At 45.1% G+C, this 27,191-nt stretch overlaps 1 protein-coding gene across 10 annotated transcripts in view; it reads left to right on the top strand.

Annotated features, from left to right (window-relative positions):
- The window catches only part of RBFOX1 (RNA binding fox-1 homolog 1), a 2,042,166-nt gene that overhangs the window by 179,030 nt on the left and 1,835,945 nt on the right, over positions 1-27,191 (top strand). The gene's annotated exons all lie outside the window — the stretch shown is intronic.

Genomic DNA, 27,191 nt, shown 5'->3' with positions numbered 1-27,191 from the left:
CTGCTGACAGTGTCACTGCCTGTTGGAGACCACCCCGCCCCCCGCCCTGGGCTCCTGCTGTTGGCTGCCAGTTATGGGTAGAAAAATTTGAATACATAAAATAATTTACTGAGGCAAAATACACATATCATGAAAGTAACCATTTCAACATGAACAATTTAGTGACATTTAGTACATTCACAACGTTGTCAACTGCTGCTTCTAAGCATCTTCGTCACCCAAAGGTAACTACGTTAGCAGTCACACTCCCTGTTTCCCCTGGCCCGGCCCCTGACAACCACTAATCTACTTTCTGTCTCCGTGGATTTGTCTGGAATCACACATTCATATGATTCATACACACACATGTGGCCTTGCGTGATCGGTTTCTCTCACTAAGCATAACGTTTACCAGATTCATCCACATTGTGGCATGTGTCAGTACTTCGTTCCCTTTATGGCCGGACAACATTCCATCGTACGGACGTGCCACGTTGGTTTATCCACTCATCTGGTGGTGGGTATTTTCGCAATTGCGAATAGTGCTGCTGTGAACAGGCATGCACAAATATTTGAACACCTGTTTTTAATTACTTTGGATAGACACCTAGGGGTAGAATTGCGGGGTCATAGAGTAATTCTGTGTTTAACTTTGTGAAGAAATGCCAAAGTGTTTCCTTCTTTTAACCAGGAGGTTGAATCTCAGCAAGGTCACTCCAGTGTTGACTGGGATTTAAAGCCCAGTGGGCTGGCTCCAGGGCCCCTGTTTTCAACTACCATGCTGTCCTGCAGTTAGGGCCATCATCCCTGGTTAGCCCATTCTAGTCTGTGCACGGTACTGGGCAAAGCAAGCGTGGAGAGCACGGAGGATGACAGGCAGGCTCTCCTAAACTCAAGGAACCAGTTGTATCATTCTTGGCCAACCAGTGGGTTTCCTAGTTTCTGATAGACCCTCCTTTTCCGTTGGGCATCTTGACTTCTAAACTTTGGAAAGTCTGTGTTGTTGCTGGGTCATTTGATTGAGTTGGTTTTTTCATAGGTTGGTTGTTGGAGTTACTCAGTTTTTCTCTCTCACTCTTTGTCTCTGGATACACGTGTATGTATATAAAAATAAGGACTGACAATGTTAACTTGACAAAGTAATATCAATTCATTGGACATTAGCTGTGAGCAACACTTATATTAGCCTAAATCTCCCTGGCACCTAGACAGACTAGGTCTCATCGTCCCCCTTTCTGTCATGCAGGGCAGAAGCCCAGAGGGATGAGGTGACTTACCCACAGTCACACAGCTTGTAACTGGCAGAGCTGGGATTTGAATCTCAGTCTGTGCAACTCTGCAGCCTGGATTCTTCCTCATGTGTTTGCTGGTTTCTCTAGACTCCCCCCAGGTACCACATTTTCCACACTAATGCAGTGATTGTTTCCCCCCCCCCTTAAAAAAAAAACCCTCATTACAGTTCTTGTTTTCCCAGAACCACACATCCCCAGAGGATTTTGGGGTGCTCCAAATTTCTTACTTGACCATGAGAAAATGGGAATTCCTACTGGGGCAGTGGCCTTTCTTTCTTTCTTTCTTTTTTTTTTTTTTAAGATTTTATTTATTTATTTGACAGAGAAATCACAAATAGGCAGAGGCAGGCAGAAAGAGAGAGGGAGAAACATGCTCCCTGCTCAGCAGAGAGCCCGACACAGAGCTTGATCTCAGGACCCTGAGATCCTGACCTGAGCTGAAGGCAGAGGCTTAACCCAGTGAGCCACCCAGGCACCCCGGGCAATGGCATTTCATTCATCTTTTCTTAGTGGTTTACTAACCAGCATGTAGCAAAAACAGATTAACTGGTGTTTACGCTCAAGGTGGTAGTGGTAGGTTTTTTAAACTGACTCTGCGTCCTTGCCTTGTCAGTACGTCAGTGACTGGGGTGTGAGGTGTAGATCTCTTGTGTGGAGTTGTTCATCCTTCTTTCTGTCAGAGGGATGCTCTACAAAACTGGACAGGGAAGGTCCAGGTCCTAGCTTCTGTGGCAGCTCAGAAAGCTGGAGACTGATCCTTCTAAGGTGAGAGGGTGATAAAGGTGGCATAGGTGGGTATGTCCCACCCACGGGGAGTCCGTGGCTCCCTAGGCACCAAGTAGTGAAATGCTTTGCCTGGAAGATAACTTCCTGGAGCCTCATTTCCTTCCCTAGGTCCCCCTCTCCTGAGGGCCATAAAGGGGGAGCTAGGGCATATGTATACCTGCTTCATGCACAAGCTTTAATGACAGTAATTCTCTGACCTTTTAAAATGGATAAATCTCCTTGGCAGTGGCGTTATTTCTAAAGCTTAGCTCAGAGTGGGGGCTGAGGCGCTGGAGACATGGCTGGACCAAGGAGAAGATTGATTAGCCCTGAGGGGATCTGTTCTAGAAACCTGCCACGCCCATGGTAGTTTGGGTAGAAAAGTATGTTTTTGGCTAGAGCGTGAGTCCTCCCGTCACCTCCCAGATGGATGAAAGCAGGCAGGCTGTTTCTCAGATTGCAGTGGATTTATTCCTTTGATCACCTACCTTTGTCTGTCTCCTCTGTGAGCTCTGATGGATGCTCTGTTCTCATGTCTCTGTTATTCGCCGTCACAGGGAACACGAGGCAAGAATCTTATTATCGCTGGCTGTTTAACTCCCTTCCAGCATCACCAGGTAGCATAATAACCGCGTGATTCGCTGTTCTCTTTCTTTTATCCTGCTTTCCTTCCTCCTCCCTTCTGAGCTTCCAACCAAAAGGTGTGGGGAGAACCTGGAGAGAAGGATCTGGCGTTTTCCAGACACCTACTGTGTGCAGGTGTACCCTCACAAGAAAGGTGGTTGTTAAACCCATTTGTGCATGGAGAGCCTCCCGCTCGGAGAGGCAAATAACCATCCCAGGTCACCCAGCACACTGAGGCCAGGACAAGGATTAAAATCTAGGCCTAACTAACCGTGGAGTATTTTCTCTCTTTCTAATGCTGTCTCCAGAACAGGGAGTGGAGGTGTGAATGCTCAGAGGAGTCCTTCCCAAAACCTAGGCTCTTTACTTTTCATGATGATGCCTGTCCTCCCTGTGTGGACTGGGTCTCACCTCCTTCCATCAGCTGTTTGTAAATTCACAGCACCCTCCCTATTAGAGAGGCTGTGACTGGCTTCCCAGGGATCATTTCCTAACAGAAGTAGTGCTCTTTTCTGCCCAGCAAGTGTCACTTCGTAATTACCAGTGTAATTAGAGCAGGACTTACCATCTGAGCCTCTTTGGAAGTGGCAAGTCGGCCTATATAGGTAGCTCTGGCTTAGAAGGGTGTATGAATACGTAAGGAACCTGTGGTGTCTTCAGGGCTCGAGCAGACCCGCAGGAAGTTACCTCTCAGACTATCTAGGTAGATCTAGAGGCTTCCCATGGTTCCAAGAATAACACCCAAACACCCTGGCAGGGGATGGCTCCCAGGCATCTTTCTGCCCTGGCCTTTGCCAGCCCGCTGCTCCTGGAGGCTCTCAGATCCAACGCCCCCCTTCTTTTAGGGGCCTCCGATGACTATCCAAATTATCACTGTCTTTCCTGCCCCAAACATGTTCTTGTCCATTGTTGTATCTTACCTTTTTCATGCCACTTACCACCATCTGAAATAGTATTCTTGTTCTCTTGTTTATTTTCTGGACTTCCTCTTACTGAAATGAAATCTCCTCAAGAACCATTCCTTGCTCACTGGTCCTCAGATGTCACGCTGGATTTAAATCAGAGACCTTAGCTGATACCTTGCTACTCCTTTTAAATTCAGTCATGTTCCGTTGTTTATCACCATGACTCTTTTTAATTACTTTGTCTACTTGTTCTTTTCTCCTTTGTGCATGGAGGGAGTCTGTAAAATTCCTATTAAGGAGTATCCTATCTTTGTATTCCACTGGATCCCCAGTGCCTAGTGTGGAGTAGATTCTCAGTGCACACAGTATGGATGGATGGACGAGTGGGGGGTGGGGTGGGTGAGTGGGTTTGGGGATGGATGGATGAATGGGTGGATGGAAAAATGGGATGGATGGATGAATGAATGAATGGGGTAGGTGGGTGGGTGAGTGGATGGATTGATGGATGGATAAGTGGGCAAGTCTGGTTGAATTTTCCTGAGATACCCCTTGGACACTTGGAGTAGTGTGCTATCTATCTTACAAACCTTATTTGCTTTTCAGGAGCCTTGGGTACTTTATTTGGATGGGTTGGTTAGGGTCTTCCAGAACTACTGTATTTCTGTCCATTTCTCTCTGGAAATTGGTTGGCGTTTGAGCCCTTGTCATTTGACTCACAAAGACTATTTATTGAGTAGCATTGGTTATGGATTGAAACTTTTATGAATATAAATCACCATGTTGAGCTTCATTAATGATTTCTGCCTTGGGATTTTTCTGAAATCAGTGTTGGTTTATCTCTCTTTCTCTCTGGTTCCCATGGACCTGGGCACATCCTTTTGTTGTTCCTCTCATTTCTTTTTGTTGGAGGTATCTCTTGGAAGTAGACTATGGATGGATCTTGTTTATTAACCGACTCTGACAGTCCTAGCCTTTTAATAGTGAAATTCAGTGTATTGTCATAATATATATGTTTGATCTGCTGTCATTTAAAAAAATTCCTTAAAAAGAACTTTTGTTGCTGCTTCATTTATTTTCTCTCTTCTTGGCTCTGCAGATTCTGTTTGATTTGCTTTTATCTTACGTGCTGTTTTGGAAGGTAGGGAAGGCAGTTATTAATTCTACATGTGGTTGCCCTTCACTTCATTGAAAAAGATGCTGTAACCCTTGTTTCTCTAATAGTCAAAGTCAAGAATGAAATCGCATTTTTGGACTCTATCCATGCAAGATGAGGAAATCGAGCTCACCTGCATTTTGCATTTCCCTGCGCCTTCTTCCATCTTCACAGCCTTTGGCACCATAATGGAGAACTTCAGAGCCAGTTTAGTGTCCCTAAGTTATAATTTTGACATCATCATAGTAATGGGTAGTGCTTGTGGAGGGGTTACATATTAACAGGCACTATGATAAGCACCAGGTACAGAACTTCTCACCTTATTCTTAACAACCCAAGGAGGAACTATCCTTTGACTTCACTTTTAGATGGTGAAAGCAAGTCTTTGGGGTGTTGTAACTTGCCTGAGGTCACACATTCCAGTAGGTGGCAGAGCCATTAGTGCTTGGAACTGATTCTAGCTCTTAACCACGGCTGTTTTGTTCACTGTCAGAAATGACTGCTGCCATCCGTAGGTGGCTTTGGAAATGTATTTACATCCAGCAGCCCATCAGGGCTCTTACCTGCTCTGTTTCCACCCACAGTGCTCCCTTCTTGAATTAGATTTATGCTATCGACCTCAGACTTCTAGACCAGCACCACCCACATTTCGGTGTGCTTGTTAAAACGCAGAATCTGATTCAGGAAGTCTAGAGTGAGGCCCGAGATCGTGCATTTCTTATAAGCTCCACGGGGATGCTAATGCTGCCGGTCTGAATTTCTGTGGTAGCAAGATTCTGGATTACTCCAGAACCTAGTCACTCTGCTTAATTGGCCTTGTTTTTATTTGTGCTCTTCTAATTCATTACTCTTTAATGCAGTGGTTAAGCAAATGGACCCTGAAGACGACCGCCTTGTTTCAAATCCCAGCCCTGCTACTGTCTCACTGGGATAACAGTACCTTTCTCACCAGATTGTTTAAGCAAAGTGAGATAAATGAAGTGTTTAGAACAGTGTCTGGCACATGCTGAGGGCAAGATTCATGCTTGGTATTGTTATTGGCTTCACTGAGGATTTGCTGCCTCCTTCCCTGCTCTCCCAGCTCTTTTCTTTCAGCTTTTGGGGAATTCTGCAGACCCAGCCCTTAATCTCTAGGTTTTTCCTATTTCCTCTACGTGAATGCTTTCCTCAAGATGTCTGGGTCTTGCCTCTTCCATGCAGTCCTCCTATTTAACCTTTCTCTGTCTAATTCCCCTAGCCGGTCTTAAAAATTTTTTGCCTCTCCCCCTAGCTGCAAGAGTACATATTGAACTTTTGTAACTGACACTTTCATGTATGTCGATTTGAAAAATAAACTTTGATTGGCCATCTGGGATTGGAGACAAGACCCCTGGAGAGAATTTGAGTAAAAGGAGAGTGCTGCTGTTGAGCTACCTGTGGGACTGTTCTTGTTGGGTTGGTTGCATAAGCTTAGATTCAAGAGAGAATTGGTTAGGATCAGAGAGGCTTAGAGGCCCTTGCATGGGGAGAGCAAAGGAAGAAGAGAGAAGACAAGAAACAATTGTCATCTGAAGGAAAATTTTGGAGAAGGATCAGACATTTCTGAAGGAAATTGTCAGGAAGTTCTGCACCATTATGTATGTACCACATTTTCCTCTGTCCCATCAAGCTCTGAGCTGTTCAGCAAAATGTCCATTTCCTGCTTGTGTTTTGTGGTATTGGCTTGGTTTGAGGGGATGGTTGTGAAGTGCCAGGTATGGTCTCATGGTGGGTGTGGCAGGGGTCAGATTGCTGTGTTGGCAGTTCGTCTACACTGAGGTGGGGCTCAGATGTTAGTATTTTTGAAAACTTCCCGGGTGATGTCAATATACAGCTAAGGTTGGGGACCACTCACTTCCAGCTTTGTGTCTCATAGTCATTGTGTAGGGTGCTTATGGAGTTAAGACCCTAAAGCCATTTTTTACAAAGGTGGTGGTCATGTTACAGTGCTCATGTAAATTTGGGAAACAAAGCTAATTTGGTTTCTTTAATATGCTGATAAAATGTTTTGACCATAAAACCTTTTTTGAGAAATCTCTCTTAACATGTGGGTACTTGATACCTACTTTTCATCTGCAGGTCCTAGAGCCAATTTCTACTAAAATGTTCCACTAGATACCCTTACATTGGTGGATTTGATGATGATGATGGGTACTGGTGAAGTAGATAGTGAATTTGATTATGATTTTCTCAAGACCAAGCAAAGACTTAAAGGACTAGGAAGGAAATGCTCAGCCCCACCTCCTGGGGACAGGCTGTCTTCTCTACCAGGTGGCCCAGACAGTCATTTCCATTCTGGGCAATGATCTTACTTTGCGTAAGTGATTGAAGTAATTGCACTGGCTGTTTCTCTTAATCTATAAGATTCTGAGTAGGAATGGGACAACTAATGGAGTTAGTTCTGATTTTCTCTAAATTGTTTTTGAACTCTCACCTCCTCTGACGGACTTGTGTGTTAGGGCGAACTCCTTATGGCTCCTTCTCTTGTGGATGCCTCACATTTTCTGATTGCGGAGAAGGCTCTCTAGAGACCTGTACAATGATGTGTCGCATCACTGAAAGGCATTTCTGGCTCAAGTACTCCTGTCTTTCCCAGCCATTCATGTATGACTTTTTGCCAGCTCAGGTAGACAGGATGTGTTGGAGGGCTCACCTCACCCAACCTCCAATGTGCTTCTTGCTTCTCACTGCATATCCCAGTGGCTAGCCTAGCCTACCCACTTTCAGGTGACCATTCTTTTTTTTTTTTTTTTTTTTTTTTGCTTTGCTTCAACTAAGTAGGAAGAGAGCAAGGAATGCATAAGCCATAGAACTGAAATTCTGCATCTCCCACCTCCCTCAGAGGAGCAGGTGACAGAAGAGGCAGTCAAACATTCCCGATTCCACAGCCAAATGTTATCCTTTCCCTGGGGGCTCAGCTTGACGGAGTAAATTTCAGAGCCTTGGCATTTTTTCATCCCAATTTAGGTTAGACTAGCAAAGGGAGTTTGATTTCTAAAAGTGGGGCAGTATTCACACTGTCCGATCTGAGCAGACAGAGGGTTGGAGTAGGCCACCAGAGAGAGGGAAGGCTTAGCATTTATGGGGTTGTATGTTTCTGGCAGCCGAGTTCCTGGTGTGCCTTCCAGTCAGTAATGGATGATAAGTGTGCAGTTATTTAATTTGGAGTCAGAGCAGCAGTATTATCAATTACCTGGAACATCTGAAGCTCTAGAAAAAAAAAACCTTGCATGAAGAAATATGTCTGTAGCAAATCATTGAGCATTTAAAGTCAAACACACATGGAACATATGTGAAGTAATTCTCATTGGTGTTATGACTGCAGGATTAGAGGTGCTAGTCAGCTCTGAGATGCCAGCCCCAGACTCAGGTGTGTGGAAGGAGGGATGGATGGAGCACATCGGCTTCTCTCCAGATCCACTTTCTGCTCTTCTCTATCCTGCACTGTGACTTGGGAAACTTCCCTGGGTAGACCATAGCACCAGGCTCCCTTGTCGACTGGCTTCTGGTTGGGTTTAGGTGATAGGGAGTCACAACAGGTTATAGGAAAAAGGAGAGTGAAAGGCATTTATAGACCCTGCTTCCTTCTGTGGGCTGCTGCGTTCCTAAACTAAGATCTCAGGCAACCCTCTCTGTCCCTATTTAGGTTCAGACATGGTGGCAGAACACGGAGTCCCACTGTTACTAGCCCCAGAGCACACTGTATTATCTTTTGTGGTTCTCCTACCCCCTACCCACACTCTTATAAATAGTCCCTTTATTAAATTCCTCTCAAATTATCCTAATTTGAGTGTGCCATCTGTTCCTTCCTGGGACCCTGGCTCATAGAATGGAGAAGATATTCAATCACATAAGAACGGAGTCACACTTTAAGTACCACCTTTTCAGAGAGACCTCCCTGATCCCCGGTATTCTCTATTAGAGCCTTTGTTTGATTTCCTTTATTATACTTGTTAAAGCTTGGTGCTGTCATGTGCTTCATTTCTTGGTGTGTTTATTGCTCATCTCCCCTTCTAAAGGACTGTCAGCACTTGTCAGAAGTTAGGTGACTTGCCCAAGACCACACGGCTAGAAGAGGGTAGAGATGTAACTTGAACCCAGGTCTGATTCCAGAGTATTTCCTCCCAGAGCTGTGTGCAGAGTCTGAGCTTCAAGTGAAGTACTGTCCTGCTAGAGTATCTGTTACCTGTTTTCATGGTGGACAGAGAAAGCTTGGGTTTCCTAAAACATTCCTTGAACCCAAAACTGTTTCCTCTTTTCCATCAGGCATTTTGCCCTGAAACAGAGAGTGGTCCTGAGCATTCTGGGTCCTTCCCTTTGTTTCCCTCTCTCCATCCTCCGTCTCAGCCACCAGGAAGTCAGGACCTTGACCCTAGTCCATAGGCCCTTCTTTCTCTACTCAGAGATGGTTACTGTGCTCAGGCCTGCTGGGCTGTGGGGCCACTCAGATGCTCAGGTGGCAGGATTCTCCTCAGAGATGGGAGCTATCTCACGTTCACAGCGTGGCTTGTAGTCTGGGTTTTCTTTCAGTGGGACACACACAAAAGAAATCCCTGCTGAACTCTGTGGAATCGCTAATGATGTGTGTTGAAGTGTTTGACCATAGGTTGAAGCTGATGGGGGATTTTCTCCTAATCTCTCTCTTAGGCCTCAAGGAAGGGGAGATAAAACACACACACCTGTTATACATCCATAAACACTTCACCCATCTATACTTCATGTGTAGATATAAAACAATTTCCACACTTTTCTTTCTCCAAAGTACAGACAAGTACAAAGAAAACAAAAATTCCACGATCCCATCACCTAGACAACCCCTGCTGACATTGCAAATGCACCTAATTGGCCAATTCAAATGGTACAGGAAGGTTCAAATGCCTCATACCCCCATCCCTCAGCCCAGTCCTAATTCCCAATGGCTTTGTGAATTCCTTCTGGAAAAATAATCTATGGCTCTGCTAGTGTGTGGCTGTGTATATACAGCCTTAAACATTGATATCAAAGTGGTCACACACAACACATTCTTTGGTGACTTGACTGTTCTTTTATCTTGGAGCTCTGTCCATAGCAGCACAAATATAGTTTTATTCCTTTCTTCGCGATGGCTGCATAATAAGTCATGATATGGATGTCCCATGATTTGTTTGATCTTGACAGCTTGTTTCCAGTGTTTGCTCTTAGAAGCAATATTTCAGTGAACATCACTGTGCATATATCGCGTCATATTTTTCAAGGAAATCTATGTAGAATATATCCCTGATGGTAGAACAGCTCTCTCGAAGGATTGAACGTTTAAGATTTCAATAGATATTGCTAAATTAATCTTCATGATGGTTGTAGTCCCATACATGATCACATCATTGAATACCAGCCCATGGTACCCCACACAAGTGTATTCTAAAATATTCAAAGAGTCTCAGTGAGGGGAGTGGGGCACTTCGTTTGTTCTTCTTCACATTCACTCGGGTGCACACAGCCTCTGTGGTGGCACTTTTCATTTCGAGTTGATTTTTCTTTCCTGGCCCCATTAAACTGGTGCCACCTAAGGCAAGATCAGGGTCTTAAATTCAGCATCCATAACCAACACAGTGGCTACCTTATAGCTGACATCCATACATGTTTTCTTAAATCTTTTCACTATTCTGTCTCATAGTACAACTGCCATGGAAACACAATCTCAGCTCTCAAGGATATGATTACCACCCAACTGTGTGTATTTCTTCTTGGTCGTGGCTATTTGCTATGTCCTGGGAAAGGAAGATACCGTGTACCTTGCTTGGACTACAATTGCTCGGTTAGGCTTTGTTTTACTTTGCTCAAGCGGCCTTAAGAAGCTCACCAGAGATTGGGGTGGATTAAATACCAGAATTTCTTAAATTTTCTTAATTTTAGAGGCTGGAATTCTTTTTTTTTTAATAATTTTTTTATTTTTTATAAACATATATGGTATTATTAGCCCCAGGGGTACAGGTCTGTGAATTGCCAGGTTTACACACTTCATAGCACTCACCATAGCACATACCCTCCCCAATGTCCATAACCCAACCACACTCTCCCTGGCCCCCTTCCCCTGGCAACCCTCAGTTTGTTTTTTGAGATTAAGAGTCTCTTATGGTTTGTCTCCCTCCTGATCCCATCTTGTTTCATTTATTCTTTTAGAGGCTGGAATTCTTGAGGTTAAGACTTGCAGGGTTGTCCTCTTCTGAGGCCCCTGTCCTTGGCTTGTAGAGGGCTGTCTTTGCCTAGTATCTTTCCTCTGTTTCAGTGTCCTAATCTCTCTAAAGAGGACACAGTCAAATTGGATTAGGGCCCACCCTAATCACCTCATTTAATATCACCTCTGTAAAAACCCATCTCCAGGGATGCCTGGGTGGCTCGGTTGATTAAAAATCTGCTTTTGGCGCAGGTCCTTGATCCCGGGGTCCTTGGATCAAGTTTTGTGTTGGATTCCTTGCTCAGTGGGGATCCCACTTCTCCCCCTTCCTGCCGCTCCTCCTGCTTGTCCTTTGTCTCTCTTTCTGTCTGACAAATAAATAAAATCTTAAAAAACCCTCTCCAAATAGTCACATTCTGAGGTACTGGGACCTAGGACTATAATGCGTGATTTTTTGAGGGGCACAACTCAGCCCATAACAGCCCTTCTTTTAGATACTGATGACAGGGACCCCTGTCCCAATGAGGATCCTACACTAGCAACTTTCTCTTTGAGTCACCTTCACAAAGACTTTTCCATTATCTTTCAGAGATCCAGGACTTAGAAGCTTCTTGGTCCACGTGAGCCATAAAGTGTCAGGGGCATGGCAGTGTGGGCTTTATTTCTCAGGCTGTGGACACAGATGACTTTCTTAGGCCTAGTACTCTCGTGTGCTAAAAGAGTCTTCTACTCCATTCTGTACTTGGAAATAAGGAATTTGCTTCCAGGCGGAGGAGATGATGGGCAGATGTGTGTTTGGTTGTTTCTCCTGTCTCTTGGATCCTAGCCAGGGCTGGCTGGTGAGGTGTGACTTGTCATGGGCAAAGCCCGTGGAGGAAAGGGAGCCAGGGCTGCTGACAAAACTCAGCATGTGAGCCAGGAAGGAAGACAAAGCAGGCACTTGATTCAAATCTAATTGTCCACGCTAACCCTGATGGATTGTAAGCAGTGCTTGAAGTGCTATGTGCACCCAGAACCTGAGACCACGCCCAGGTTCATAAAGAAAGAATGCCTTAATTGATACAGGATGCTGGCCAAGGGCACAGGGAACAGTTTGGGGCATGTGTGCCATTCCTGCTTCTAAATGTGCCACTGCTGTGCACGAACCAGGTCGTCTTGTGCTACCCTTCTGGCTTTTCCTGCAGCTTTGGCCTTAGTTTGCTTCCTGGATAGAGGGATATTTTCAGGGTCCTGAAGGGCAAACAAAAAGGTGATAATCATTGATCTTTGGAGGCTGTAAGTAGCTTGTGGAGCAGAAGACCATTTTCTGATCCCTTGCTTTTGAAATCCCTCTGAGAGGTGACCCAGTAGAGCCCATACATCCTATTATCACAGTCAACAAAACTGGTCACATGTAAGTGTCACAGAGGTACTAGCCCCAGAACAGCCTTCATGTCTGGGACCCAGTATAGGGAAATTCTTAAAATAGTTTACAAAGCATGACTGGGGGAAGTGATGAAAATGCACCCATTGTCAGAGTTGGAGGCCCTTTATGATTTGGGCTTCTGCAGTGGGATATAGCCCCCCTTTTTTCTGAGTCATTCTAGAAGCACCAATAGCAGGGTGGCAAGTGTGATGTATGTGCCAGTAATGCTATTGGCAGACATCATTAGTCCATCAGGATGCACTTGGTCTCTGCTGGTCTGTGATCACCATTCTTTGCCAGGCCTAGCTCCAGATGCCCCTAGAGGAAGCCTTGCTTGATTAATCCCACAAGACATGCTAGCCCCAACTCCTCCCCCACCCCTCAGTTTATAACACAGTGGAGTTGTTTTAGATTTCCAAGGCTCCTTCTGATCTAATTGTCTCCAGTTTCCACACCCTTCAGATTTCATTTCGGAGACTGACAGCTTCTTGTCTGTATGGTTGTCCTGGCTGTCAGGCTCCATGTTTTGTTGTGTGAAATACAGTGAAACTCTCTACTTCTGAATATGCCAGTTTGTCTTTCATAATGCTCCAGACAGGATTAGAGCAGAAGTTTGCCTTCCGATGGGCTGATAAAGCAAAGGCCTATTGCGTGAATACAAATATGGGCGAGCTTATCAGTTATCTACTGCTGAGTAACAAATTACCCCCAAACTTAGCAACTTAAAATAACAAACATTTACTGTCTCATGGTTTCTTTGGATCAGGAGTTGCACACTGGCTTAGCTGATGTTCTGCCTCAGGATCTCTCTGGAGTTAGGATGCCAGCTGGAGCTGTAGTCCCCTTGGAGCTTGGCTGGGGAGGACCCCTTTCTAGACTCACACATGAGACTGGTTGGGCTGAGAGCCTCAGGTCTTCCCCGGCTGCAGGCTGGAGACGTGAGTTCCTCGACACATGGACCTCTCCAGAGGGCAGCTCATAGATTATCAACTTTCCTTAGAGCAAATAACTGAGAGAGGACGCCAAGAAAGAAGGTGCAGGTCTTCTGTAGCAGAACCTTGGAAGTGACATCTCATTTCTTCTCCTGTATTCCTTTCATTGGAAGCAAATCAGTAAGTTCAGCCCAGACTTGAAGGGATTGTACAAGGGTGTGAATACCAGGAGGTGGGGATCCTTTGGGACTGTCTTAGAAGTTTCCTACTGTAATCAGAGTATAAAATGAAGTGGTTGGTAATAATGATGTTATTACAGAAATTAAGTGCATATCACATGCTCAGTACCATAATCAGAGACTTACATGGATTTTATGATTGATCCCTCAGTATAACACAAGGAGGCAGGTGCCACTGTCTCCATTTCATAGATACAGAAATTGAGGATTATAGAAGCTAAGTAACTTGCTCAGGATGTCTGACTCTGGAACCCAGGTTTTTGACCAGGTGGCCCTGTTGCCTTTGAACTACTGTGAGGGGTTTTCTTAGATACTGTCAAGAGCTTCAGAAGGGATTGTGCCCTCTGGGGGAACACAAGAATGAAGAAGGGGTTGAGGATAGACCTAGAATTGTGGTCATGTGGCTTTTCTGTCACTTAACACTGTAACCTTATGGATGTCGTTTCCTCTTGGACCTCCTTTCCTCTCTCTGGAAAGTGGAGATGATCATAGTTCCTACATCCTAAGATTTTTTTGGAGAATTTAAAGAGGCAGCACAAAGTTCCCAGTTCCTAGTAGGAATTCCTTATGAGCTAGTTTTGCCTTCTCCCTGTTTCCTGATAATTTATTCTAATTCTGACAATTCTTTTTTCTCCCCTGAAGCACTTCCTCTAAGAATTGCTTTATTCCAGTCATTCTTTAAAGTAGTAACACTTAAAACCCTATAAAAATGCTGTGCAACGCAGACTGCCTTCCCTCTGGGGAGTCCCAGCGTTGGAGACTTGACTGTAGAGCTGTCAAAGTGATTGAGGCTAACTTTGGGTTCCATCCAGGGTCATCATACTTCCTCAAACTGCCCATGCTGGAGAGAGCATTTGGAGAGAGGAACAAGAGTTTCCATGAAGCTTCTTGTTCTCCATCTGACCTCCAGCTTTGGATGTCTTGTCTTCTGAGCGAGGAGAGAGGAGCCAAGGGGACTAGTGTGAGCCTGTATTCCTACTAGCCATCAGTATTCAGCCCCATCCCTATTTAGAGTGAATGGTTTCAAGTATGGACTCCCTGGCATGGGCAGACGGGGAAGCTGGAGGAAAGAAGGTTTGGGCAGATGGCAGCAGGTGCTTGGAATGCCCAACTGCCAGTTATCTGTCAGGTCTTCTTGATTTGGAGGAAACTATGCTCTGCTCAGGGAATTGCCTGGAGTGTTTCTAGCTTCCCTGGTCAGTCTGTCAGCTGGTTCTCTCTGTCTGTCTCTCTCCCCTCTCCATCTCCTCCGCCCACCTCTACTCATGAGCATACACGTGCACGTGTGTGTGTGTGTGTGTGTGTGGGTATGAGAGAGAGAGAGAGAGGAAGAGAGAGAAAGAGAATATAGTGTCCTTCTGGTTTTACTGGATCATTCCCAGCAGACAGAGAAGACGTGGCCAGGACTCCGTGCCCTTCTCATATTTAAGCATGAAAGAAACATTGGTAAGAGTCGGGTATTTTTTTTTTCTTTCAACTTAAATTTTTCTTTAATGGGTTCTGGGGATCTAAGAATAAAATCCAAAACTCCTTTATTTTGCTTGATGGACCCGGCAACATCAGAACCCCTTTAATCTTGTCAGCCTCATCTCAGACCTCATTCTCTTCATCCCAACACTCTTGCCTCAGTGGAGGCAATTTAGGGTCCCCAGAGTGCCTCCAGGCCTTTGCACAAGCTTGGTCTTCTCAGAATGCTTTTCCCTAACTTCTCCCTATCCCTTTACTGTTAGAATTCCTGCTGATCACTCAGGGCTCAGCTTAGGTGTCCCTTCCTCAGAGAATCCTTCCTGGAGTTTTCTGATTGGTCAAACTTTATATTACATGCTTGCAAAGGTTTCTTTGTTGCCGCTTTCCATCTTGGAGGCCAATGAAGCTCTGACTAATTCCCTGTCTAGTGTCCAACTGCCCCACTGGATGAAGGTTCACTGAGAGTGGGGATAAGGACCATTTTGTTCTCTACTGTTTCTTGAGTTCTTAGCTCAGGGCCTGGGAAAGAGAAGATGCTCATTTATTTATTTTATTGTGCAAAAGAACGAAGTGGAAGAACTTAGAGGGAGTTTAACTTGGGAAAGGGAAAAACTTGGATGGAGGGAGGGAGCCAAAGATCTTACAGGACCTGGAAGCATGGATTGGTTCTGGGCCACTGTGGATTATTGGGTAGAACCTCAGGATGAGGTCGTCTTGGGCCCTTTTTGCTCTTCTAAAGACTCAGGTCTGAATGGTCTGGGCCCATTTCTTGTTCTGGGTTGTTTAGAGACTGTTCTGGGGAAATGGAGGCATTAGAGCCAACATTACTATCCCTGGGGTTGTCTTGTGTGCTTGAGACAACAGCGTATGGAGGAGTCTAAGAAGCAAGACTGGGATGACAGTTATTGTCTTTCGAGCTGCCAGAGCTCAGGTCTACCTTGCAGGCACAGCTTTATCAGACCTCTCCTTGTCCTCGGTGTCCTATGTCTTTGGTGTACATTATCTCCTTGAAATGATGACTCTAAAGGGATGATGATGATGGTGATGGTGGTGACAGTGGAAGGTGATGATGATAGCAATGTTAGCGATAATGGATGATGGTAGTGTGATAGTGTCGCTAAAACTCAAGTGCTGATTTAAATGTCCGTACTCTGCCAAGCACTTCAAACACGTTATCGCCTTTGGTCCTTGAAAAGATATTTTCTGGTAGTTTCCATTTTTGGTATTTACAGTTTCATAAAGAAGACACCATAATACATAGCGGTCACCTAATTTGCCTAAAGCGGCACTGCTAGGAAGTGGCAGATCTGGGTCTGATTTCCAGTTCTGTAGGCAGGAAAGGGAGAAGGTTGGGGATTTATGCATTATGAGAGTCTACATTACTGACAGCCTCCTACAGTTTTTTCCCTGACTTCTGTTCTCCTTTTCCTTGTCTGTGCTCCACTCTGTGCTTCAGGTGAACAGTCGGGGACCATGGGTTAAGTTGAGAGCTGTTAGCTTTCTTGGGAGAAGATAGAAGATAGAAGGGAGAAGATAGAAGACAAGGAATTGAGCATAAACATCCTTAATGCCCAGGGCCTGCCCAGAGGGCTAGGATCTAAGACAGTGGCTTAAGTTGTAATACAACCGGGTGAGTTAAAAGCACAGTTCTGAAACTAAGCAGATTTGGGTTCAAATCTAACCCGAAGTCCTAACTGGCTGTGTGACCTTGGGCAAGATGATGTCCTTGTCTTTCAATGTGATTTCCTTGTCTGTGAAAAGGGGGCAGTGGTGCCTACTCATAGGGCTGTCATGCCATGTAGTAAATCTGTTACATATTGGCTGGTGGTATTGTTATTGCTATTATTATCTTATGAGATCAGAGACACTCAGAGGAGGGGAACCAACATTCCTTGAACTCTATTATGTGCCAGTTCCTGACACAATGACTGCACTTGGCTCTCATATCAATCCTGCAAGATCAGTGATTTCCCTGTGAAGTAGATCACTTTCTAAGAGGTCAGATACCTTTCTCAAGGTCATGCAGCTAATTAAGCACCAGAGCCGGTATGTGGAACTCAGTCTGAGCTCCCAAGCAGTCTTCTTCCTTCTACCAGATCCGGGCATTCCAGGGAGCTGCCAGCCTTTTTGGCACTGCTGGTGCTAAATCCTAGCACATCTCATAGCCCAGAGCATCTGGAAGGAGATCAGACTTAGGCCGGCGCCATTGTTTCCAACTGTTCTCTGTCTTGGTGCTGCCAACAGCCTTGACCTTGGCCACCATCTCTAGAATCAGAAGTCCATAAGCTGTAGCCACTGGCCTGGCATGAACTTGTCCCCTGCTTCTCCATGTGGCAGAGCTAGATGGTTCTAAGGAGATGGATTCCTACTACCCCTCTGTGATCACCTAGTATTGTGAGTCAGGGAAAGGACTCCCTCTCCTATTGTCTATTTCACTTTGGTAGAATTAACAGCTACTGATTACATTCTAAACCAGACACCACAACCGCATGAGGTGGGTGTTATCACCTCCTTTCACAGGACAGAAAATGGAGTTTAAGTGCTGTGTTCAAGATTACCTGGCTAGCAATGGTAACACTAGGACTTAACCCTTAACCCAGGTTGCCCTGACTCTTATCCACAATGCCCTTCTCCGTGTGAGGCAGAGAAAAGGGCGCTGAGAACTCAGTATTGCTATCCTGAGCTCTCTTCCAGGTGGAATTGTTTTGGGATGCTGAGAGCTTCTGAGAATGGATTTTCTAGCCCGCTGAGGTACTGAGCTGAGGGCTGGCAGAGGTGAGTGTGGCCAGGCCCTGCCCTGGCTCCTCCAGGCACTCAGCCTATGAGCTCAGAGCAGCTGCTGCTCTCCAGGCAGCCCTGTAACTTCGGGGAGGCTGGACCAGCCAGATTCCAGTCAAAGCTGGGAGAGCAGAGTTCATGGGGCTGCCGCGCCCCCTGCAGGCCATATGCTGGCATTGCATCCACCTCCACACTGAGTTTTGCTTTTTAATACACTTAAAAAAAAATCTTGTGGTATACACATATAAAAGCAGACAGTCTCGAGCGTACAGTTTGATAAGATATCACACGATGACTATATCTGGGACATCAGCACCCCAGAATCACCGTCATCCCAGCACTGACTTCTAATGCCATAGGTTAATTTTGCCTATTGTGAACTTCATATAGGTGGAATCACACGGTATATGTTTTTATATCCTCTTTTGCCCACAGGAAATGCATACATACATTTATCCAATGATGTATACTAGAATGTTTTAGCAGCACCACTCACAGTAGCCCCAAATCATTGGCAGAGAATGGGTAAAATCATTGTAGTGTATTTATGCAATGGAGCTCCTACAGTGATCGGAGTAGATTAACAGCTGCTATGTGTAACTGCTCTAAGGAATCCAAATTCTGCTTGGTGTCCCCATGCCTTTCCGACATGTCCCAGGAGCTGTTCTGGCAGCCCTGAACTAGATCTTGAGAGGAGTGCCTAGGATGTTCTCAAACTGCTGTTGTGGGCCCAGCCAAAGTCAGTATGGGAGCTGGTCCCTGAGGACTGCTCTTGCACTATAAACATCCTAAAGTGCAATTTTTCTTAAGCCTACTGTAAATTAGAATCACAGGAGCTTTAACAACCAAAAACCAAATGAAAAGTGTTGCCCATGTCCCATCATCAGAGATTGAGTCATTTGGTCTGGGTAGGCTCCCAACATTTTATATATATATATATATTTTTTTTTAGAAAATATATATATATTATAATATATATATATTTTATATAAACATATGAATATATATTTATATATATTTATATATTTATATATAATTTATATATATATATATATATATATATTTTTTTTTTAAAGCTTCCCTCATGATTCTAATGTGTGGCCAGAATTGAGAATTTCAAACTGGTTTTTGGCCCAGCAGCAACAGCATCACCTGGTTGCTGGTTGGAATTACAAATTCCTGGGTTCCATCTCAAACCTACTCACTTAAAAAATCTAGGTGTGGGGTCTGGGAATCTGTTTCTGTGAGCCCTCCGTGGAATGCTGCAATACAGTTAAGTGGGAGGACCCCTGCATCACCCCCTTCTCTCTCTGAAGATACTGAGGGTTTCAGCAGGGATTTGCTGGATGAAAAGAACTCAAAGATCATAGGCAGTCTGTTTCCAGCTCTGATTAAAACCTTTAATACCCCTCTATTTTATCCCTGTTCACTTAATACTTCATGTGTGTCAGGCCTGGTGCCCACTGCTTGGTGTGTGACCTCATGGAATTTTCAGTCTAACGAGGGAAGAGACTGTTACATTAAGACATGATTGCAATAAGAACAAAGTATATAATGCTAAGAATGCTTGGCTGAAGTGGGAAGCACCAGGCAGGTCTTCTCTGAAGGGTATAATCTCAGCTGAGAGCTGAAAGTGAAGAGGACTTAACTGAGGAAAAGTAGAACAAAGAGCATTATAAATGGATAGAGAACAGCATTTTTGAAGGCCCTATGGCCAGAGGAGCACATCTTTGCATTTTTGGTCAAATGAATGAGCCCTTTGGATGAAATGACACTTACCTCCTGCTAAACCATCAACTGTCAAAGTGGGGTAGGGACTTGGCACTTTCCCTCTGACCTTCAAGCAGTGACCTTTAAGGGAGGAGAAAGCTGATCTTGATTGTCTCCATAGTCACTGTGGCAGCCTATTTACTTCTTTCAACCCTGGAGCACAGATCAGGGATTGGTATACTATGGTCCATGGGCCAATCTGGTCCATTGCCCTTTTTTTTTTTGTAAATAAAGTTTTACTGAAATACAGCCATGCCCATTCACTTATGTATAGTCTATTGTTGCTTTCACGGTATAATGGAGTTGAGTGGGTGTGTTGACTCTTAGCCTCGATGATTCTTAAAACTCAGATCCCCCAAACCTTCAGTGTTGCTCCGGTCTTCTTGCTCAAGACAAACCCTCTTTCCTGTTTTTTTCTCCTCCTGTAATAGCTATCTGTACCTTAAGGTAAGAGGACTTAGAAAGAATGAACTTCTATCTTGAATATCACACACACACACACACACCATTGCCTCCATCAGCCTAGCAAAACTTGGCAAAGTTGCCACCCCTGTTGGCTTACCCCAGTGCTGATCGAGTTAACAGAATTTTTTCCACAGACGCCCAGGTTGGGTAAATGTAATAAGAGCTGAGAGTGATGACAATACTGATCTGGGCAGATTGATAGATCAGCCCAGATTCCTCCCCAGTGAGGCCCTGCTGGGTGTTGATGCAGCAATATGTTTGCCTGCTCTGCTTATTAAAGTTTAATATTTGAAAACTTATTTTTCGTCTTCCATCAGAGATCTTCTTGAACACATGAGGTAACCACACTAGAGACTGATTAAATCTTTCTTTTATTCACAAGGGTTTGAGGGAAGGTGTTTCTGCAATGGTAGCCAAAATATAAAATTAATCACCCTGTCTCATTTGTGACTTTTCCAAAAGAGACGGTGGAAGAGGAGAGAAAAGAAAGAAAATAGAAGGATTTCAAAGGGCAGAGATAAGTAGGCTTCTCATGAGGCTTTGGGAAGACTTGAGTGAGGTGATAGACTTCATGGTGGGACAAAAGATGGGGCCCCAGTACAATGACACTGTGTTCTGTTCTCTATTCTTGGTTATGTGCCATGGTGTCCTAAGGCAGAGGGATGAGTCCTTGTCAGAAGTCCAAAAGGGAGCTGAGTCTGAACTCTCAATACGCTTTCTTCCCACAGTTCTATGCCATCTCATTGGTGAATCTTGTCCTCATTGAAAACCTTCTTCCCTAAATCCAGACATTTGGATTCTAATCTTGCCATTAGAATCTGCAGAACATGTGACCTTGAGCAGAAACTTGACTTGTGTGTCAAAGGAGAGCTGTCAGACCCTGACCTGCCTATGTCAGGGAAAGCGTGACCAAACTGAGCACTAGATGTATCCTTGTTTTCTTTACACATGCACAGAATGTGGCAGTGATGAATTATTCTGGGGGTGTTGATGGATCTTGGGTAGGTGCCCAAGATCTTACTCTGAGAGTTCCTGCTTTGGAGTGCAGAGGAGAGCTGATGACAAGGGCTGTGGTCAATGGAATGGGGGATGTAGTGGACAGGAGGTCTTTGGCATGGGCCCTCTACTGAGGTCTCTTAGAGACAGCATGTTCCTGGGGCCTGTGAGCCAATGGCAAAGGAGACCAATCCACTTGGCAGTCACTGGGCATGTCTGGGTGGTGTTAAGGGATTAAGAGTAGTAGACATGGGGTTAAGAAGGATCACGATGAAAGCTGACTCTGCTGGTAGTGCACTGGGAATTTGATGCCATCTCAGTCCATTTGGGCTGCTGTAACATAATGCCATAGACTGGGTGGCTTATAAGTAACAGACATTTATTTCTCTTCTGGTGGCTGGGAAGTCCAAGATTGTGGCAGCAGCAGATGGGGTGAAGGTGAGGACCTCGTGTCGTCTTACTGTGTCCTCATGGGGTAGAAAGGCTGAGGGAACGCTTTGGGTCTCTTTTCTAAGAGCAGTAATCGCAGTCATGAGGACTCTTCTCTTATGACCTAAGCACTTCCTCAAGATCCCACCTCCTAGTATAATCATCTTGAAGGTTAGGATTTAAACATACGAGTTTGGGAGGACAGAAACATTTGGTTCATTGCAGGTACCCAATAGCTTTTGGTCGCTGGGCATCTAGGGTGGGCCAGTTGAGAGATTTCAGAGATAAGGATGGGTAAAGATGATTAAAAGCCCCAACAGCAATATGGTCCTAGACTAACCCCTCTCCCTGCCTGTTCATTATGTTCCAAAAATACTCACAGTCTCGTAGATCCCTGTAAGCATCTTTGCTTATTTTCTCTTCCATATCTTCCCATGTCTGGCTCCTTTTCACGATTCAGTCTGGTCTCAGACACCCCTGTCTCTGAGAGACCTTTCCATCTACTCCGACCTCTCTGGTCACACTGCATGTCAGCACCCAGTTTTATCCCTTCATCTCACATATCACAATTGGTCATTCTGCTACTTACGGTTCCTCCTGATGGACGTGTGGGAACAAATGAGGATCTATCTTGTTTACCGCTTTTGACCACACGGCTGGTGCAGAGTGAGCACCCAGGATGTGAATGGGAAGTAGCAGGGATCACTTTTGGGAGAAATGGTTTTGCTTTGAACTCCCTGCTTTGCCAGAGAGTTTGGTGGTTATTACATCTTTATTTGCAATTGGCTGCTTCATCCCTGTGTTGCAACTCATTTCAAGTTAGAGATCATTTTCAATTAAAAAGCACATAAACCAAAGCAAAGCACTAATACATTTCTGCTCAGCAGAAAGACCCAGATCATGGATTTTATCATTTGCCACCATTGATTTTCCATGAGTAATAATTACATTTTATACACAACATCTGCATTAAGTGATATTTATATGTGCAATTATCTGGAGTAACTTTTAATGTTAAAATATATTTTTTTAGGGAGGGGTATGTTGAGCAAATTGAATTTTTTTACTTTTGCCATTGCTTTTTATCCAGACAATGCTCATTCTCATATGAAATAATAATTTAGCAATCAGAGCCTGAAATGGTTTTGTAAATGAAGTTTGAATTGACATTTCTACCAGCTGGGATGGTAATTTTCAGCTTTCACCAGGGTTGGTGAATTTAGATCCACTCCTGAAATTTACTTTGCTCTTATTATCTTTAAAATCCTCTGGGGTTTTTACTCTGATAACACAGGCACTTCTTTCATCATGCTGGGTATTGTCCCTGCTGTGAAGTTCTTGGCAAACCTCCCTGCTCTTTAGCTTGGCATTCAAGGCCTCTTGCAACTGACACATTTTTTGTAGATTCAGAAAGTACTCGTGCCTCACCTATGTACCTTGTGTTCCATGCGCTGGGAATTCAATGGGGAGGGAGACTGGATTTCCTGCTCCCCTCCTGGAACTTGCAGTATGGCTGGGGAGACAGACAATTAAGAAGCAAATTTAAACAGAGTTTACAGATTCCGAGAGTTGACCCAGGAGAAACAAGGTGTTGAAATAGTTTGGGGGGAAGGATGATTTGGATGGGTGGGTGGTTGATGAAAGCATCTCTGAGAAGGTAGTGTTTCTGAGCAATAGAAAGTATTTGAGTAGCTAGAGTGAGTGAGTCCGAGGAAGAGCAGTCAGAGGCCAGACCCTAGAGGTCAGTGAAGGTCTTGTTGAGAATTGAATTTTATTTTAAGAACAGGGATTGGGAACATTTAATTGGTGATGGCATTGGGTGAGTGTTAGTCATTGTTCACTTTGTTTAATTTGTGATTTTAAGAAGGTCACACCGGCTACTCTGGGAATGCGTCTGGGGTTGGGGAAGAAAGATGTAGCACAAGGGAGATCATTTGGGAGGCTGTGGCTGTTTGGGCAGGAGATGGGGTAACTTGGGCAAAGGCTGTTGACAGTGGGGATGGAGAGAAGTGTATGCATTTGAGAGATGGATACTCATCTTCTGATGTTCTCCTCTGACAGGTGGTCCCAGCAGATCATGAACATCATCTCAACATGGGATCATGGGTCTCATGCCCCTCACTCTCTACCTTACACATGGCTTCTTCCCTACATGCTGTCCTCATGCTTGGCTCCACAGTCTCTCTTCCATGACGCCTCTGGAGATAGTGGGTCTGGTGGCCTCTATTTTTCAGAAATGCTAAGTTAGTTTTGGTGTTAGTTAGTTAGTTAGCTAATTTAGTTAGTTCAGTGTTGGTATGTATAAGTGGCTCCTGGGAAGCTCAATGAAATGTGGATTCTAGATCCCAGCCCTCTGAGGATTCTGCTTTACTGTGCCTTTCCTGGCCCAGGTTCTGACTTTTCACAAACAACTCAAGTGATTCCAATGGTGGGAGCCCAGTCTGGCTCTCTTCTGTCCTCTACCATTTCAGTCAGTTTGTTTTCTCTTCTGTTCTAGATTTTAAGCCCTCTGAGGGTAGAGCCAGGTCATATTTTATGTTTGCACCATCCACCACCCCCATGCCCAGGTCTAATGCTGTGCATTGAAGAGGTGCTCCATTATCTGTCTTCTTATAGATAGAAAAGGCAAGAGAAATTACCACTGTATGTTGTGTGGCTGGTCAGCCTATCCTGGCACAGATGGACTCACCCTCTGTTCCCTTTGCCGGACTTGCTTTGCCTGGGTCTCAGATTCCTGCCCCTTAAACCTGATAGTACTTATGATAGTTCAGGTCCCCTTTTTGAAAGTTTAACTCTTCCCTGATGGACAAACAGAGGCTTAGAGAGATTGGATCACTTGACCAAGGGGCAAATGAAGATTTGAACTGAGGAATCTCTGACTTTAGGATCCACCCTCCTAATAGCCACTCGTCCTATCCTTGGATTTTTTAAAAAAATATTTATTTATTTATTTATTTATTTGAGAGAGAGAGAGAGAGAAAGAGAAAGAGAGCATGAGAGGGGAGAAGCTCAGAGCGAGAAGCAGACTCCCCATGGAGCTGGGAGCCCGATGTGGGACTCGATCCCAGGACTCTGGGATCGTGACCTGAGCTGAAGGCAGACGCTTAACCGGCTGAGCCACCCAGGTGCCCTCCTTCTTGGATTTAGACATGCCAGGTACCAATCTCTTGCTGTCTCTCCTCTCTCTGTCCTCACAATTCATTGGATCTGTCCCCAGGGAGAAAATAGTAGGTCTAGTCCCTCAAGTATCAACCCTTAAAATATTGGCAGGCAACTGCCAACATTTGATTTCTTTGACTTTTGCTGTATGATGCATCATGACTTAGTTCTCTCCCACCCCTGGACACCTTCCCAGACACACCCTTATTAGCTATGGTCCCTCAGGGCGTGGACCCACATTTGGATGCTCCAGGTCTGGTGCCATTGAGGTGGAATGGTCCTGTCAGCAGACGACAAGGTAGCCTTTCATTCCATGAGCTTCTGGGGCAGGAACTTCTTCCCCATACAGCTGATTCACAGGCTTGCTGCTCTACCTGAAGCCAGCGTCCATCCTGTAGTTATGAGTTGCCTTTCAGATTGCCTTGTTTGCTCCGTCTTACCTACCTCATCCTGTCCCAGTCTTTGAGAAATAGACTATAAAGACGAGAAACGTGTGACGAAGAGAAGTTACATCCCAGTGGTTTCTCTCAATGGCCAGCCATTGTAATTTTTAATATTTTTTCCAACATTTGCTTTGAACATTACATGAGTCTTACAAATGAAAACATGATTATTCATTTCCCAGCCAAGCAGACTCCCAAGTTTCTAAATCCATAAATAGCCGAAGAACTATATGTTTGCCCTGTCCATCAAATGAAAGGGTTGGTTAAGGGTGGAGGGAGGGAGGCAGGGTGAACCCTGCATGTTAAGAAGGTTGTCTCTGGAGGCAAAAGGGGCTGGGTTCAAACCCCAGGCTGGCTTTGTCTAAGTTACTAAACTGCTCAGAGCTTCGGTTTTCACATCTGTGACATGCAGGCCCTAATAACCTCTCCCTCCTAAGTTGCTGAAATGTTAAATGAGATGGTGCCTGCAGATCTTTAAACACAGTGTGTGGTACATGGTCAGTGCACAGTGAATGTCAGTCTGATTATTGTCATTACTGGGAGAGGCAGGCAGGTGATCAGCAGTGGGGTGAGCAGAAGGGGGCTATGGGCTTGGCTAAACCAGCAGAGGTAACGAAGAGAGGCTTTTCAAAGGAGGGGGTGAATGAGATGGTGCAGAGGGCAGCAGTGTGGGCAGAGGGATAGGAATGTCCTCAGGGCATCAAGAGAGGTCTTGATGCCCTTCAGTCCCAGAGGGCGGAGAGCTGGTCTTCCCTTCCATTTGGTGTGTTCAGTGGATGGGGCCCCTTCACGGGAGGGGTGGGGAGAAGGCTCTTGAATCTTTTCCCCAAGCCTGGCCTGAGGGTATGGGAAGGTCTTCAGTGTCAGATTGCAGACTTTGGCTCCTGGTGCTCCATTTCTCCCCTGAAGTGTCCTGCTTGGTTTCTCCAGGTCTGGCTGGAGATATGCCTTGTGTTGCAGCTGCTGTAGGTGGCAGCAGATGCCTGACAAAGCCCATCTTCTTTCTAGGGCGACAAGAGGGGAGGAAATGTAATCAGGACCCGGTAGCCTCCAGCCTCTGTTATCTCCATAGTGGTTAGACAAGCTGAGGGGGTTAGAGCAGGCAGCAACCATATTAACAGAATTCTCTATTGAGTTACAGCCCTTCTGCAGACGTCCGCGGAGTCTGCAGCGTGTGGGAGCCTGTCCCCGAGAGTTGGATCTTTTATCAGATCGACTTGTGTTGGCTCCAGACTCCCCTGCCTCAGGGGACTCTGAGAGATAGCCAGAGTAGGAAGACCAGGGCACAGACGCTGAGATGGATTAAGACCTTGACAGACCCAGTCCCAGAAAAGATGACTCCCCGCTATGGGTCATGCACTGAAATGCAGCAAAGGTCTGTCCTTGGCCATGACAGGTGCTTCAGTTATTCTATTTACAAGTGTCAAGTACACACATCTCTCCTAAAGTATTTTCTCCTTTTTCCCTGGTGCCTCACAGAGTGTTCAATTTGCTTATCAGTCAGGGGCAATAGAGCCCAGTCTGCCATTTGCTGCTGTGTGATGTTGGACAAGAGAATTAGCCCCTCTGGGCTGTAGTTTCCTCCTCTGTGAAGTACCTCATATGTCTTAGCTCTTACTTTTGTTCTTATGGGAGGATCTGAAAAGACCTTTGGTTTTGTGGACAAAAGAGTACTATCTACGTGAAGTTGTCCTCCACTCCCTACCCCACTAACTTTCTTGTTTTTGTAGCAACTTCATTGAGATCTAATTCACATACCACACAATTCACCCATTTAAAGTGTACAAGTCTTTGGTTTTAAGCGTATTCACAGTTGTACAACCATCACCTCAGTCAATTTTTGAACATTTTCATCACCCTCAAAAGAAACACATACCCTTTAGTCTCCCACTCTCCATTGCGCCTGGCCACACATCTACTTTCTGTCTCTGGATTTGCCTATTTTGGACATTTCCTGGAAAGAGTCCCTTCTTTCTTTGCTGGGGGTCAGCTATGCCCCTCGTCTCCATCATAGCAAGGGAAGCTGACTTATCCATTACCCCTGGGGCTTGTTTGAGGCTGCTTCCCCAGACCCCTTCTCTGATCCAGAGGGGACGGTGGTGGAGAAAACTTGTCAGCCAGGCCTCATTGCTCACAGCACAAGCAGCTTGGCTCCAGATTACTCATTTCAAACTCAATTTGTGGCTCTGCCAAGAGCAGCAGAATCCCCAGAGCAGGT

Source organism: Lontra canadensis, unplaced genomic scaffold (assembly GCF_010015895.1).
Source record: "Lontra canadensis isolate GAN:19392208 unplaced genomic scaffold, GSC_riverotter_1.0 scaffold143, whole genome shotgun sequence".
In the NCBI taxonomy this organism is placed as follows: Eukaryota; Metazoa; Chordata; class Mammalia; order Carnivora; family Mustelidae; genus Lontra; species Lontra canadensis.
This window is presented reverse-complemented; position numbering and strand designations above follow the sequence as displayed.